Source organism: Peromyscus eremicus, chromosome 16_21 (assembly GCF_949786415.1).
Source record: "Peromyscus eremicus chromosome 16_21, PerEre_H2_v1, whole genome shotgun sequence".
Classification (NCBI taxonomy): Eukaryota; Metazoa; Chordata; class Mammalia; order Rodentia; family Cricetidae; genus Peromyscus; species Peromyscus eremicus.
This window is the reverse complement of record NC_081432.1, coordinates 53,976,292-53,990,921: the sequence shown is the minus strand read 5'-3', so window position 1 is coordinate 53,990,921 and position 14,630 is coordinate 53,976,292. Positions and strand designations below refer to the sequence as shown.

The 14,630-nt window shown below is 37.8% G+C and overlaps 2 pseudogenes; both read left to right on the top strand.

Annotated features, from left to right (window-relative positions):
- The first annotated feature begins 3,231 nt into the window (after positions 1-3,231).
- Positions 3,232-7,051, top strand: LOC131893860 (phosphoglycerate kinase 2-like; annotated as a pseudogene).
- Positions 7,052-10,263: 3,212 nt separating this feature from the next.
- On the top strand, positions 10,264-11,198 carry LOC131893861 (phosphoglycerate kinase 2-like; annotated as a pseudogene).
- The last annotated feature ends 3,432 nt before the right edge of the window (positions 11,199-14,630 follow it).

The following is a 14,630-nucleotide window of genomic DNA, read 5'->3' as shown; positions in this document are numbered from 1 at the left end:
TCTTCTTGTGGGACTCCTAACAGTGGGAGCAGTGCCTGCCTCTGACTCTTTTGCCTGCTTTTCTGACCATTTCCCCCCATCAGATCACCTCATCCAGCCTTAATACAAAGGTAGGTGTCTAGACTTACTGCAACTTGATATACCATATTTGGTTGATATCCATGAGAAATCTGCCCTTTTCTAGAGAGAAATAGAGAAGTAGTAGATATTGGGGTAGAATAGATGGGAGAAGGACTGGGAGGAAATGAAGAAGGAGAAACTGTGGTCAGGATGTAAAAATTAATAATAAAAAAACTGAGAATGGAAACTTCACTAACAAACTTCATCTACAAAGCTGGTATTACCTAAAGCAGAAACCAGGTAAAGAAACAATATCAAGAGGAGGAGTAGGAAAAGGAGAAAGAGAAACAGAAGAAGAGTGAGTGAGGGAGAATGCAAAAGAAAAGGAGAATAATATTAATGATATTGATGATTATCATAATTCTGGCCAGTATCCCTAATAAACATAGAGGGAAATAACCTCAATAATTACTTGTAAGCTGCATATAGTCATATATAAAAAAAAATCATCCACCTGGATCAAGTTGGCTTCATATAGGAGATTCACGGGTAGTTCAATACAAAAACCAATAAACACAATAAATCATATAAATGATAAAAAAACATATAATCTGCTCAATAGATGCAGAAAGAGCCTTTGACAAAATCCACCATTGTTGTGGGATAAATCTTTTGTTTATTGTGAAGATATGTTGTGCTCATTATTAATAAAAAGCTGACTGGCCAATGGCTCAGCAGGATTTTGGGGGGGCAAAAAGTATACTGGGGAGAAGAAAGATGGGGTCTGAGGAGTCATGAGGTGTTTCAATGAGATGCAGAGTGAGCAGGATGGGAAGTATGAGTATGAGGGAAATGAACCTCAGGGCAGCACACAGAATAATAAAAATGGGTTAATTTAAGTTATAATAGCTTTCTAAAAAGAAGCCTAAGCTATCGACTGAACATTTACAATTAAAAATAAGTCTGTACGTGGTTATTTGGCAACTGGGTGGTGAAACAGAAAAGTCTGCCTACATATGGAACCCAAAGTGGGGCACCTATGTCCACACAAGACCTGAAAATAGCTTTTTAAAAAAAGGTCCTAAACACACAAAAAAGTAGAGCCAAACATGTCTTCCTTGTCTTATGTCTCTCAAGCGAACTGCAGTACAGTGATATATCTCCCAGCTGCTGCCTTCTGGCTTGAGCTGCCAGTGTGAATGCTGCCAAAGAGAGCTCTAGCAGTACACTATGAACTAAAATGCATGGTGAATTTGAGTTTTGCTCATGCAGACAGAAAAGATTATAGATATGCAGTAAGGATATATGCAGACAGAAAAAAAAATCTCTAAGTGGTTTACAGTGTGTTTAAAAATGTACATAGGCTTGGGAGAGAAAGAGAAATGGTATATACAGTCATAAAAATAGTTCAAAGATATTAAAGTCTTTAAAGAAAGAAGAAAGTAATACAATAGAAAAAACCATGCAAAGATAGAAAACACACAGGGAGTCTGGATCTTATATGCTATTGTGTTGTCTTTAAATTTTTTTGACTACTGATAAAGAAGCAATAGCTACTAAGAGACATTTGATTATGAAAGCTTCCAGATTAAACCAACCTATATATTTTAAAAATATCTTGACTTCAAAATGGAAGTCAAAGATATGTTGCATTGGGAAAGAGGTTATGCTTTTATTTCCACAAGAAATGAGAGGCTGTGGATTCATTCCAGGTTGCTATGGATCAGGGTAAACAGGGGAAGATCCTGAAAATCCTCAATCCATACATAAAGAAACAAACCTAGAAAAGCTAGAGAACAGGTAACATATATTTTACCTGCTCCAGTAAAAACAAAAAATCATCTTTGGCTAACTTGTGTACAACACACAGTCTATACTGCATTAATACAGACATGTATATTACCTTTAAAAGTTCATGTATTATCAGAACAAGGGGACCAGACACCAATGAAAACAGATGGCCCAGGTGATCTAGCATCTCAAAATGCTTTTGCTACAGTCTTCTCAGAATTCTGCATTTCAAACAGCCTCAAAGCTGCTTGCTGAGATGGTCCAACCTCACAAATTACTCTAGTCAAAATTTAACAATTATCCTGATTTTCTCAAGTTTTTCCCAAAGATATCACCACCCACAAATAACAGAAGGTAGTCTAAATAATGATGCCCACATTCTGAAGAGATGGGGTATGTGTGGGTTTTGGCTATTCAATGGATTATGGATGTTTGTCATTGTTTATGGGGGTTGGTTACAAGTTGTTATTGGTTGTCCTCAGAGAAAATGCCAAACAAAAGAGTAAAATTCATAGATCTCATTCTAGAGGAAATAAGGTGCGTATGATATAGGAATTATAGGAAAAATGGTAAATTATTGAATATACTTCATTCAAAAAACAAATATTATTCTCAAAATATTTTACATTGGTATGGATTTTGGTTTATTGATAGAAATATAATGTTATTTTTGCTATACTATAATTCGCTATAATTAAAAATACAGGTAAGTTGTAAGTCATCTATAATAATCAAAATTTTTATCATATTAGAATTTTTTCAAGGTTAAACAGATATATTTAGATAGATGGTCTTCAAACGCTTCAAAGATCTACAGAATATGACATTCAGGATCTTTAATAACCTAAGGCTATTCATGACAGTGAGATGTGTCTGCTCCAGACAGCACCAATTTACTTCCAAAGAGAATGATGGGCATCAAAGAACCTATATATGGATTTTACTTTCTTTATGGCAAAAACTATCCATTTGGGCAAAGAAAACTTGCCTCAATTTCTGACAGTGTACATTTTAAACTGGACCAGCAAGATGTACAAAAGAGTGGTTGCCAAGCTTTGCCGAGACATGGTTAGGACAGTCCTTCAAAATTCCCTGCATCTCAAAAATGTCTGTCAGATTACTAGGTCTGTAGGACAACATTGGAAGTCTCAATGTTACATGAGAACCTAGGGTGTCTGTCCAGGTAGCCAATTGTTTCTATCATCTCTTAATTTTGCAAGTTGCTTTCTCTGAACTTCCTGTTTACTCAGAAATGTTATTATTTCCTTCTCAGTTCTTTGATGGGGTTGAAGCCTAGATAGATACAGTTGCAGTTCTCCATAATCATGGTAGAAAGAAAATTAGGTATGAAACTCTGGACTCTTCAGAAGACAGCTGATGGAGGATTTTCTCTGTTTTGCCAAACACAAAAAGGACTGGATACTGTAACTATAATTCTTAACTGATAACTGTTTTGTGGTATATAATTTTACTCTGTTAAAATAAAAACTTTCCTTTTTAATTAGACAAAACAGGTGAAGTGCTGTCAAATAATCCTTCTGTAGACTATGGAAATGTGTTGCTCCTATTGTTAATAAAAATCTGACTGGCCAATGGCTAGACAGCATTTTTGGGGCAGAGAGAATGCTGGGGAGAAGAAGAACAGAGTCTGAGGTGTCATGAGGAGATGCCATGAGACACAGAGCTGGCGGGATGGGAAGTATGTACATTAGGTAAACAAGCCTCAGGGCAGCACATATATTAATAAAAATAGGTTATTTAAGTTATAAGAGCTAGCTAAAAAATGAGTCTAAGCTATTGGTTGAGCATTTCTAATTAATAATGTCTCTCTGTTATTACTTGGGACCTGACTGGTACAACAGAAAAGTCCACCTACACAACATGGCTTCATGATAAAAGTCCTAGACAAACTTGGATGGGAGGGAACATACCTCAACATAATAAAGATTGTATATGACAAACCCACAAACAACATTTTCCTAAATGGAGCAAAACTCACTTATTTAGTTACATCAGGAATAAAACAAGGTTGTCCTCTGTCCTCACACTTTTACAACATAGTGCTTGAAGTGGTTATAGTGATATTTTATTTGTACTGAACTGTGATTTGCATGTTAATATATAAAGTTGCCCAGGGGTTAGAGCTATTAGCAACCCATAGCGAAAGCTGGGAGGTGGTGGTGCACACCTTTAATCCCAGCACTTGGTAGGCAGAGCTAGGTAGATCTCTGTGTGGTCAAAGATACAGCCAGCATTGGAGACACATGCCTTTAATCTCAATACCAACCATAGAAGACCTGGAGGTCTGTACAGACAGGCAGTGACAAGGAGATCATGTGGTTGGGTTTACAACCAATGAGAAGGCAGAACAGAAACTCTATTAAAAAAAGACAGACACAGGAAGTAGGTCTCTTTCGGAGAGGTAGGACCACCGCATTAGTAAAGGGTAAGGTTTTTAGCTCTTAGCTATTGCTCTGACCTCTTGGCTTTTATCTCTGTATTGACTCTATGTTTCTTATTTAATAAGATGGTTGGTTACATCTACAAGTGGTAGATAGAACAATAAGACAAAAGAAATAAATTAAAAGGATACAAATTATTACTATTTTTGATGATAATATAGTATACATAATATACAATAAATTCCAGCACAAAAAGTTAGAAACTGAGAAAGAAATCATGGGAAGAGGGAACACCCTCATTCACAATACCTCAAAAGCAAAGGAAATTCTAGGAGAAAACTAAGAAAGTTGAAAGACCTTGACAATGAGAGCTTTATATCTCTAGAAGAGAAGGGGTAAGACACTTGCATATGGAAAGATCCACCTCATATACACATTCACTGCTTTGTAGAATTAATTTTGTGAAACTGATCAACTTACTTAAAGTGATTTACAGATTCAAAGCAATCCTATATGACAGTCATCATAGAAACAGAAAAATGAACATCAAAAAATAGATGTGGCAACTCCAAAGACCCCAGACAGAGCCCAAGAAATCCTGAATGAAAAGAGCAACCTGGAGAGATATAATACTAGTTTCACCACTCAACCAAACTTATAAATATGCTTGTGAATTTTTTTTTACTCATTTTCATTTTTGGTAGAAAGTTCCAACTCAAGAAGTACTTGATTTCTAAATTATACAAGGAGTAAACCAAAGATAGAAGGAAAAAAGAAAAGAGACAATATCATAACTCCTGAATCCTGAAAGTGATGTGATGCTCTCTTTGCTAGTATCCTGTGCTAGTCTCCTGCAGGAGGCAGCATTCTTTCACCAAAGTCTAAAAATAAGTAAATAATTTAAGAACCCTATACTAAGAAAAATCATGTTCCCCACAAAAAGCAACAATATATCACAATGCCTAACACCAAGCACAGCACAAATATTCATTAAGGACAGAAGACATACCTTATGCTGCCTTGAATTAAAGAAAATTGCTTTCAAATTTCATCATTTGCATTGCTGGTGATTTTATTCAGTAATATAAATGGAGATTGGATTTCAGGAAGAGTTACGTAATTTTTTGGTTGGTTGAGCTTTTTAAATTCTTAAGAACAAAGCAGATTTGAAAGATGATGTAGAAACAAGAACCAGGAGGAAAAAAATGACCCTCTTTCACTTTTTATTTTGAAAGCTTTTTAATTTCCCAACTTTAGTGCTCAGCTCTGAGTTTCACTGTTTAGTATTCTAGGATGGCCATTTGAGTCTGTACCAGGCAAAACTTTCGAAATCAAGATAGATAGGATCAAGACCAATCACAGAGTGGGATTTCCTTTCAAAGCCTGTCACTGGCTGTTGTGCAGGAGACATAGAATAGAACATACACATAGGAAAAGAGCTCAAAATATTACTATTTTTGATGATATTATATTATACATAATATACGATACATTCCAGCACAAAAAATTAGAAACCGAGAAAAAAATCATGGGAAGAGGGAACACCCTCATTCACAATAGCCTCAAAAGCAAAGGAAATTCTAGGAGAAAACTAAAAAAGATTTTCGGTCAAGACTCAAGAGTTAAAAATTTCCACCAAGCAGCAATAAAGAGATTGTTCAAAATACAATCAAGATGCCTCTTTCTAGTAAGTTGACTCTGGATAATGTAGAGGTTAAGAGGAAAAGAGTCATCATGAGAGAAGACTTTAATGTTCCTATGAAGAACAACCAAATCACCAACAATCAGAGAATCAAGGCTGCCATCCCAAGCATTAAGCATTGTCTGGAAAAGGGAGACAAGTTAGTAGGTCTCATGAGTCACCATGGCTGGCCTGACAGTGTCCCTACGCCAGACAAATATTCCTCAGAGCCTGTTGCTGCTGAGCTCAAATCAAGGCTTGGTAAGGATGTTTTGTTCCTAAAGGATGTGTGGACTCAAAAGTAGAGATACTTTGTGACAACCCAGAAAATCGATCTGTTGTAGTGGGTAGCCATTCCAGCTTTGATCTGGAAGTTCCAAACCCCATTGAGACTTCGGCATCTGTCACGCCTACAAGGCGGGGCCAAGGGAGGAGCCTGGAGACCCGAGATCTGGATGGGCCAGTGCTCTCTCTGTTCTGGAGCTGTGAACAGTGGAGGTGGACTGAGGAGAGCTCCAGAGATCACCGCTGGACTGTGATAGACCTTCCCCAGACCCCACGACCCACCTATCCCTTAATTTGTAAGTTATGCCATTAAATAAATCTCCTTTTAACTATGTGGAATGGCCTTAATAATTTCACCAATAGTTTGTCATCCTTTTTGAGAACCTACATTTCCACATGGAGGAAGAAGGCAAGGGTCAGGATCCTTCTGAAAGAATGATTATCACTGAGCCAGATAAAGTAGAAGCCTTCAGAGCATCACTGTCAAAACTCAGTGATATCTATGTTGAAGATGCTTTTGGCATCATAGATCAGGCTCACAGTTCTATGGTGGGAGTAAATTTGCCCCTGGAGGCATCTGGGTTCCTCATGAAATAAGGAACTAGATTACTTTGCCAAAGTCATAGAACACACAGAGAAATCCTTCCTGGCTATCTTTGGTGGAGCCAAAGTAAAAGACACAATCCAACTAATCAAAAACATGTTAGACAAAGTCAACTTCATGATTATTGGAGGTGGGATGGCTTACACCTTCCTAAAGGAACTCAAGAACATGGAGATTGGTGCTTTGTAGCTGGAGAGCTTCTCTCCAGGTCCCACCAAGCCCCTGCAGTCCCACACCCCACATGTGAAATAATCACTCAGATGCTTATATTACCTATAAACTGTATGGCTGTGACAGGCTTCTTGTTATCTATTTTTATCTTAAATTAACCCATTTCTATTAATCTATAAGTTGCTGCATGGCTCATGGCTTACTGGTACCTTACATCTTGCTTGTCATGGCAGCAGCTGACAGGTCTCTCTGCCTCAGCCTTTCTGTTCCCTCAATTCTCCTCTCTGTTAGTCCCACCTATACTTCCTGCCTGGCTACTGGCCAATCAGTGTTTTATTTATTAACCAATCAGAGCAACACATTTGCCATATAGAACATCCCACAACACTTTTCCTTTTCTTTTATTTCAAAAAGGAAGGTTTTAACTTTAAGATAGTAAAATTACAGATAAAACAATTATCAAGCTAGAATTACAGTTCCACTGTCTAATCTATATATAATATCTAGTCTATTTGTATTTGGCAAAATTAAAGAAGATATCCTATCTATCTTATATTTGTGAGTCTAAGATTTTATATCTTTTATTACAACTAAGGAAAATTGTATTTAGCTTCAACTACATCAAAGATCTCAGAAGGATATAATATTACCTGAGAAACAGGAGAAGGATGCAAGCAACTTCCAAGAGTCTTGCAGGGTAGACAGAGACAGCTGGCAGCCTGGACATTCACCTAATATTCCTTTGTAAAGTTGGGGCATCTATCTTCAGTCCACAGGGCTAGAGTCTCTCAGTTACTTTTTTTAGTGTTCTGTAGGATGTCTGGCAATTTCCTCTGTGAAGCAGGAACCTGAAGTACCATTTTGTCAAGCAAAGTTTAGTGGTCACCTTTCTATGGGTGTTGCATGTCCAGTTGATCAAGCAGTCCAGGAAAGAACAGTTTCTTGCCCAAATGGCTATTTTTGTCAAGGTGAAGATAAACTCCATATTTAGTGTCTTCAATGCCCATCATCCTCTCTGAAGTAAATTGGTGCTGCCAGGAGCAGACATGTCTCACTGTCCAGAAAGTCTAAATTTTTAAAATATTTTAAATGCCATATTCTGTAGGTCTTTGAAGTATTTGAAGATTACCTATCTATCTGAAATATATCTATGTATACCTAGAAGACTTAACTAACATGGCTACGAGTATGATTATCATAGATGACTCATTATTAATCTATTTTTTAATTATCCATTACAATTTTTAATGAGCTGTACAAACATAACACCTTAAACAAGAGTAAAAATATACACAGTATAACAAAATTAACTTTAAGTTTGTATCAATAAACTAAAATCTATACCAATGTAAAATGTTTTAAACAAGTTGTTGCTCTTTAAAAGTAGGTTCTGCAATTTACCCTTTTATCCTATCATATCTATATCATATCCCCTTTTCTTCTTTAGAAAGAGATTGCATTTATAATCAACCTGTTTTAAATAAAAATATTGTTTTTTCTCTGTCCCACACCAGAGGGCTCTTGTAGCTATAGTTTTCCTGCCTGGCCTACAATCAGGACAAATCTCTGTCACCCGCCAGTCCCACAGCCGCTCAGACCCAACCAAGTAAATACAGAGGTTTATATTGCTTACAAACTGTATGGCCATGGCAGGCTTCTTGCTACCTGTTCTTATATCTTAAATTAATCCATTTCTATAAATCTATACCTTGCCATGAGGCTCGTGGCTTACTGGCATCTTCGCATGCTTCTTGTCATGGCAGTGGCTGACAGTGTCTCTCAGACTCAGCCTTCTACTTCCCAGAATTCTCCTCTTCTTGTCTTGCATACTTCCTGCCTGACCACTGGCCAATCAGTGTTTTATTTATACAGAATGATATCCACAGCACTTCCCCTTTTCTACTTTTTTTAAAAAGGAAAGTTTTAACTTTTACACATCTCCAAAGCCAGATTGGTATATTTGGAAATTTGGGGGTAGCTTTTCTTACTACTTCCTGCTGGAGGGGGGCGCTGTATCTTATGGGGACACAAAGAAAATTTTAGGATTATGGAGTAGTCCGTGAGGGTGTATCATCTGAGCCAGTTGCCTTGAAATGGTTCTGGATATTGGATCATCTGGACCGTGGTGTCATCAGAGACCTTTCATGGGGTCTTGGCTGGTCAAACCTGGTGTATCTTAATCTGGAACAAATCCATAGCCTCTGGCTTTCTGTGGAAACAAAAGCAGAACCTCCTTTCCAAAGCAACATAACCTTACATCCAAATTTTGAAGTCAAGGTACCTTTGAAATATACATTTTGGCATAACTCAACAGCTTTTGCAATCAAATGTTTTTCTTCAGTTATAAATATCAAAGACAACATAATCCAGGTTCTCTGTGTGGTAGCCATCTTTATATGGCTTATTTTTTATATTACTTTTACTGTTTCTTTAAAAACTTTATTTTTAAAAACTATCTATTTGTTTATATAACTGCATATATTCCTTTTTATCTCTTTCAAGCCTTTGTACATTTTTACATACATTGTAAACCATTGAAAGTCTTGTTCCATCTGAATTTGTCTTACTGTGTAACTATTGATTTAAACTGTAGCATTTGTATGACAAAAAGGGCCATTGTGGCTGGTGGCTCCACCTACCTCAGCTTTCCAACATGGTGGTGGTACATTAATCACCAGCTCTGGGAGCCATCAATTCTTAGAAACAGTGGGTATCAAAGCAGTGTGTAACCCAGAAACCTTTTTTTTTTTTTTTACTAGCAAAGGCTAAATCCACCACACAGTGTAATGTGCAACTTGCAGATGCCTCATTCCCACCATACTGCTGGTCAAACGAGCACACCAGGAACCCACCAACTTGAGAGAGACAACTAGGAAGCTGTTTTTAGCTCAGTTTTGAATTGTTTATTAAATATTGTCAGATTTAAGGTGGAAACTCGAGCCGTTGGGCACCATATGTAGCTGGAGAGCTTCTTTCCTGGTTCCACCAAGCCACTGCAGTCCCACAACCCACGTATAAAATAATCACTCAGACACTTATATTACATATAAACTATATGGCTGTGGCAAGCTTCTTGTTATCTACTTCTTCTATCTTAAATGAACCCATTTCTATTAATCTATAAGTTGCCACATGGCTTGTGGCTTACTGGTACCTTACATCTTGCTTGTCATGGTGGCAGCTGGAAGGTCTCTCTGCCTCAGCCTTCCTGTTCCCTCAATTCTCCTCTCTGTTAGTCCCGCCTATACTTCCTGCCTGGCTACTGGCCAATCAGTGTTTTATTTGTCAAGCAATCAGAGCAACATATTTGCCATATAGAGCATCCCACAGCAGTGCTTCCTTGTTTGAAGAAGAGAGCCAAAATTGTCAAAAAAATCATGGCTGAAGCAGAAAACAATGGTGTAAAGATAATCTTTCCTGTTGACTTTGTAACTGCTGACAAGTTTCATGAGCATGCAAAAGTTGGACAAGCCACTCTAGAGTCTGGCATACCATCTGGCTGGGTGGGTTTGAACTATGGTCCTGAAAGCATTAAAAACAATGCTCAAATTGTGACCCAGGCAAAGCTTGTTATTTGGAATGGACCTATGGGGGTGTTTGAATGGTATGCCTTTGCTAAGGGAACCAAAACCTTCATGAATGAAGTTGTAAAAGCCACCTCCAAGGATTGTGTCATCATTATAGGGGGTGGAGATATTGCTACTTGCTGTGCCAAATGGGACACTGAAAACAAGGTCAGCCATGTGAGCATTAGAGGTGGGGCAAGTCTCTATCTAGCTGCTGAAAGTTAAAGTACTTCCTGAGGTAGAGGCCCTGAGCAATATGTAATTGAGAAAGTGCTCTTGCTTCCTGTTTCCAGTGTGGAGTGCTGAATTCAACTTTGTGCTTTTACATCTGAATTTAACTTTGGTTAATGCCTAATCTGTATCAAGACCCAGGTAATGAGCAAGCAGTGTGCCCATGAGCACATCTTATTAATTCTGTCATGCATTTGTTACTCTCTTCAAGATCTCATAAGGATTTGCGACTGTATTTCATAGGGAGGAAACATTCTCATGTCACTAATTAAAGAAGTGAGGTGAATCAGTTAAATGTGTTGTCTTTACTTTAGTTCAACTTGATTGTTTCTCTCTGAATGTGGGAAATAACATAGAATCTATTATAGGGGAAGGAGGGGTTGAAAGTTGTCTAAGTGTTAAATTGTAAAATGACCAAAATTAACAGAATGTCATTATACAAATGTGACTGCTAATTAGATCTCTATTAACAGTTTTTTCTAAGTAAGAAAAAGTACTTAGTAATCCCAATAATTTTCTTTTAAAAAATGAAAAAGTAATAACCACTGATATCTCCATTAAAGAGGAAGCTAAAAATCAAATTCAGGGCTTGGGTAAAAGTTTACTTGAGAAAGCAAACAATATTTAGTAATATATGACTAGTGAATTCTTACACTTGGTTTCTGAAATGAAAATATACATATTTCAGTATTTAGAAAGATTTTAAAACTCATTTTAAAAGCGACAAATCATGTAAGAAACAAAAATATTTATTGGTTAGTTTTTTTCTTTTTTTTTTCTTCTTCTTCTAAATCTGGATACAAAGAATAGGAGGCTTTTTCCAATTTTAACTGTGCAAATCTGATAAAGCCCTTGGAGGCAGAACTGGGTAGTGTGAAAGTCTAAATACTCTTTCCATATCTCTCCCTCATGGTTTTATCACAGGAATTCATTCTCTAGCAGATCCATAACGTCCATTCTGGTAATGCTCCCCAGGATATTTTCAGTGGTAGACTCTCAGTCTTAGAATGTGTTGTTGTCTGTTTGCTATTGTCTCTTGCTTCAATTCCGAGGCCATGGCTTCCCCCTTATCTCAACTGTCTCCCACATCTAAGCAGTGTGTTTGCTTTGTACCTCTTTGTAGAGCAGAGATCAACTTCCATGTTCTTACAATCTCTAGAAAACCTCACAATCCTTGTTTTGTTTTTTTTTTTTCTAATTTTCCCCCAGACACCTTGGAGATTAAGGATAACCCTGAAGGTCACTGACTTTCATTTGTTAACATTTGCATGGCAGCTAAGCCTTTTCATTTTTACAATCCTCTTCAAGCTGATGTAGTACCTACTTTTCAGGAGTGGCCTCCTGAAAATTTATTGGCCTCCTGAAATTCATTTAGCCCCCTTTTAAGATACCTTAAAATTTGTGAGCCTGAATGTAGCCATTATGAGACCATTAGTTCTGCTCCTTGTGAGCTGCCTGTTTTTTTCTTTATGGTTCTTAGTTGTTCTTTTGCAGAGCTGCAAGCTTAAGTCATACTGGGATCAAGAAAAATGGGCCTTGGCAGTTCGTGTTCCTGGAGTTGTGTCCATGCCAGTGGATGCCCACAGGCTCCAGAAGAGAATTTGACATCACTGCTGTGGTTGTTGCTGTTATAGCAGTGGCAGCCACCGCTGCTACTGTTTCTGGGATTACCATTTCATAATTGGTTACTACAGCTAGCACAGTGGACACCCTGGCAGCAAAAGTAGCTACCACAGTTAGTTAATCTTTCAGTCTATTGGGCATGATAAATTTAATTCAATAGTTATAACCATTTTGATTGGCTTTGAAAGGTATAAATTTATAAACTCAAGTTCCATTTGCTTTTGGGATACCATCTTACAAGGACTCCAATTTGCAGTAAGGCTCGTTAAGGAAGGGAATGGCTCAGTTGCCTTTAGCCTACTGGCTATGGGTGGGTTAGGCCTTCTGTTGGTCTTTTCTGTGTCAAACACACAGATTGCAAGCCCAGCACCACTTTGAGATCTTTAGCAGCAGTTAACTATGCAGCTCACACATAATTGAGCCTTTATGATAATGAGTATTCAGAGACGGGTAATACCTGGGGGGCATTCACCAACCTAAGACAGAGTGCCTGTGTAGCCTGGGCAGGTATGATGGGTAAGGTGACCTGGTGACGTCCCATGCAACCTAAGTCAGAAGCTAATTTTTTTAGTAAAAGGGGGGACCTGTAGTTCCCTGGCCCCCATTTTGGGTAACTGTTGCCTTGTTTGCTGACCTTGACCTTGATATCCTTGCTATGCCAATTCCCTGCTGGGTTCTACCCTCCTGAATGCTTAAGGGAAGTTCCTTGTCTGTGTATCCTGCATATTGGGCGTTAACAGCTTAGATGCAAGATTGTAAAACATCTGTAGTGAACTTCTGCCCCCTGGGGTTCTCCCATTGTGCTGTAAGCCTGTATTTAAGACCTTCCTCCTTCAATAAATGGCATTTGGCATTAAAAAATTAATTTTCAATTCTTAACAATTTTTTAATATCCTAAACTGGATAGTTGCATATTGTATAATGAGGGGTGAGTACTTACAGAATATAACCAGAGATTTGAAATCTGAAAGAATGTTTCTCCTTCAACTGTTGCTCACAATAAATTTCATGAGTGGCATTCTTTCACCTAAGAGATAAGCAACATATTAGTCCAAAATGTAGCTCACCATTTAAACATTATATTTCCACAGTGTCTATTAAACCACGTTTCCTATCACAGTCCTTAAGGCATGGGCTAAGTCAGTTTTCCCATTTGGAAACACATTATTAATACACTCAGATGTTTATATCCTTTTTTATTTCTTGCTTAACACCTAAGTCCTCCTCCACCCCTTTCTTTATTCTTCTTCATTAGCAATCTAAACCACTTGGCTTTGTTAATTTCATTGGGTCATTTTTTTCTGTGTTTTTTCCCCTTTTAAGTTGTTCTAATTTGACAGACTAATTATGCTAGCCAGACTTCCCTTTGCCATGACACAGATCAGAAAAAATTGAAAAGAAAGAGGGGTGCATGTAGGCACACGTTTTTGGAGGTTTTGATCTAGTTATCTTGTAATGGCAGAGTGAAAGTGGGTAACCTTGTTGAAGGTATGGGTTCTTTCCATTCCCTTTGCTTTGTCCACTTTTGATGTGCTGGATACTGTTTTGTTTTATTATTATTTAGAAGCCTGTTTGTTTTCTCGTGAGTGACAAAAAAGGAGTGGATCCAAATAGTGGGGAACTGGGAGGAGTAGAGGTGGGGGAACCTTAATCAGGGTAAATTATGTAAGGAAAAAATATATTTTCAACCAAAGAAAAAAATTAAAACAAAAATTAAATACAATCTATGAAAATTTAATGAGTACCTATTTGGAAAGAAAAAGAAGGAATTCCTGTTTGGGCAGGTCCTTCTTCCACTTTTCCTTCTGCCTAATGTCTGTGCTGCTCATAGCCAGGGCAGGTGCTGAGGTTGGCAGACTCTTCTCTAAGTTATTCCATATTCTGTAAAATTGCTTTTCAGCTTGTACATTGCCCTTGGTGGCACTTTTGACAAACATTCCTGTCTAACAACACCCATGGGGCACAGACTTTAGTAACCTTTTCCTATAATAAGAAAAAGTCTCACCTCATAAGTTCACCAAAGCATTTTGGGAGTGTGTGAATACATGGGTTTTTAAACCATTTCAGGAGAACCAAGTCCAAGAACCTACTAGAGCTGTTCCAGGAATAGTGGAGGACCCTCGCTTTGGTGAATATAAAACTTAACACTACAGTGGGGGTGGCTCTCACCCTGTATGTGCATCAAGGAACTCAAGAAACAGAGAATTCCTGACTCT